The sequence below is a fragment of the Osmia bicornis genome, unplaced genomic scaffold, assembly GCF_907164935.1.
Source record: "Osmia bicornis bicornis unplaced genomic scaffold, iOsmBic2.1, whole genome shotgun sequence".
NCBI lineage: Eukaryota > Metazoa > Arthropoda > Insecta > Hymenoptera > Megachilidae > Osmia > Osmia bicornis.
In genome coordinates, this window is record NW_025791376.1 from 1 (window position 1) to 2824 (window position 2824).

The window sequence follows — 2824 nt, forward strand, 5'->3', positions numbered from 1 at the left end:
GTACAGACGTTTTGTACCGGAAGTCTCAAAAGAGGCGGCCCCGCTGACGTCCCTCCTCCGCAAAGACGTGCATTGGTCATGGGGCGAAAAACAACAGCGAGCATTCGACGAGCTAAAGAAACGACTCGCCGACTCACCAGTCCTGGCGATGCCGGACTGGAACAAAACGTTCGTACTCCAGACAGACGCGAGCACGGAAGGCCTGGGAGCCGTGCTCACGCAAGAAGACGACCAGGGCGAACGGGTCATCGCCTACGCCAGCCGGACACTGAACAATGCCGTGAAAAATTACTCGGCCACCGAACTCGAGTGCCTGGCAGTAAAATGCGGCATCTGGAAGATGCGCCATTACCTAGAGGGATACCATTTCATCGTGGTCACCGACCACCAATCTCTCAAATGGCTGGAGAAAATTGACAGCCCGTCAGATCGACTCGCTCGATGGGCGTTGGAACTCGGCCAATGGGACTTCGAAATCCGCTACCGACGAGGTCCAGAAAACACAGTCGCCGATGCGCTTTCACGGCGGCCACAACCGGTTTGCGGCGTGCAACCACCAACGCAAGGCAATTGGTACAACAAAAAGTACCAGGAGGTTGAAGAGCACCCTGACGACAACCCGGAATACAGGATCGAGAAGGGAAGAAGAATCAATGTACATTTAATAACAATATCATTATTAGTATACCTGCATTAGATATAATGTAATATACAGATACCTTCCTACAGTTCAGTGTACAATTAGTAATATCATTATTCCTATATGTGCATTAGATATGTAATATACATTAAATAACAACATCATTATTACTACATCTACATTAGATGTAATGTAATATCTTGATACCTTCCAATAGATCAAGGAACATTAAATAACAATATCGTTATTATCCTATCTGCATTACATATGTAATACACATTTAATAACAATATCATTATTACTATATCTGCATTAGATATGTAATATACATTTAATAACAATATCGTTATTAGTATATCTACATTCGATATAATGTAATATACCGGTTCGTTACTACAGATCAATGTACATTTAATAACAATATCATTATTACTATATTCACATTAGAAATAATGTGTTCTCGGCGAGAATTAGAGTTGTCGGAAAAGGCGTGGATTCTGTCTTTTCAAAGACGTGGGCGTCGAGGAGAAGATGAACGACACAGCTTTGCGGTCACTAATTGTGTATAACTTACAATTTTTACACAATGAGTCGTGAATTAAGCACTACAAAAATCACACTTGTGTTTTAATTTGGAATTACACGATTCACAGACATCGCGGTGCAAGGCACTGAATTGAAATTAAAAATGCTCTAAACTCGAGTAAAGATAAAGCTCTTGGTCGTTGCTGTCGCTGGAAAATCGCTCTCTGAATCGCTTTCGCGTTAATGCCGTAACGGTTCGAATTTTTTTTTTCAATATTGGCGAGCGCTCGGATCGGTGGTTAGACAGCGCAGCAGCGATTACTTTTACGTATTTGGTGAAGACGGGATTATCGGTCCATGTTACCGACCGAGATATTCGTACGAGATTGAAGTGCGAAATTCGTACACGTACACACGTTATAAAGATGCAGAAACACCGTGACCCCTTTCTTTGAGGTAACCCTGCACTATTCTAAACTGTATTCACTATTCCGAGCTGTAGATGCCACTTCCAGCCGCAGCTGTGCAGAAGAAGAACAAAGAGAAGAAAAAATATCTCGGAATATGTGCGTGACGCCCCTTTCCTTGAGGTAAATCTGCAAATATCTCAGAAACGGTGCGAGCTATGGCAAAATGATAACAGACCTTTTTTGTAGGAAATTAAATGTCCTGCTACTTATGTTCTATGACGTTTTTTGATCAGATGCGTAGTTCTGGAGATATATCGAGATATTTAAAAGTTCCGAAGCCGCACCAACATTATAAGGATGAAGAAACACTGTGGCCCCTTTCTTTCAGGTAACTCTGCACTATTCTAAGCTGTATTCACTATTTCGAGGTGTGAATGCCACTTCCAGCGCAGCTGTGCAGAAGAAGAACAAAGAGAAGAAAAAATATCTCGGAATATGTGCGTGACGCCCCTTTCCTTGAGGTAAATCTCCAAATATCTCGGAAACGGTGCGAGCAATGGCAAAACGTTAAGAGACCTTTTTTGTAGGAAATTAAATTTCCTACTATTTTTGTTGTATGACATTTTTTGATCAAATCCGCAGTTTTGGAGCTGTGGCTCCAAAAAACGCGGAATTTCACTGCGAATCGTGTCCAATTTACGAAAAGTATCCTTAAATAATGTCCAATGTTTATAATTAACACCACGAACACCGGAAACACGACGTCGAAATGTCGCGTAACACGCATATCACGTTTTCGTTACTTAACAATAAATTAACACAATATTTAATCAAAAAACGACACAATAGCACTTACGAACACATAATAAAAATGATTTTTCCAAAAAACGCGAATAACTAAGCCGCTATCCACCGCGTTGAAAATCTAACCGCGGAGCGATCACGAAACACGTCCACTCTCCTCGACGCGTCGAGCGGGAATCCAACCATTTTTTTTTTTCGTGGGGAAATCTTACATTAGACCCCTCGCGACCCGTAGGGGAGGACAGCGGGGGAGTGTCAGATTCCTACTGACTAAAACCCCACGGCGACCTCCTCTGGCGTATGGCAGAGGCTCCGGGACCTGATAACTATAACTCCGGAGCCTCCCCCGCCGTGCGCTGAAAGCGCCCCTCATCGGGGGAGTAACAACTCCCCCAGCCGGCACCAGGGGTCGCCCCGGTGCCGGCTCCATCGCGGGGGAACTGCG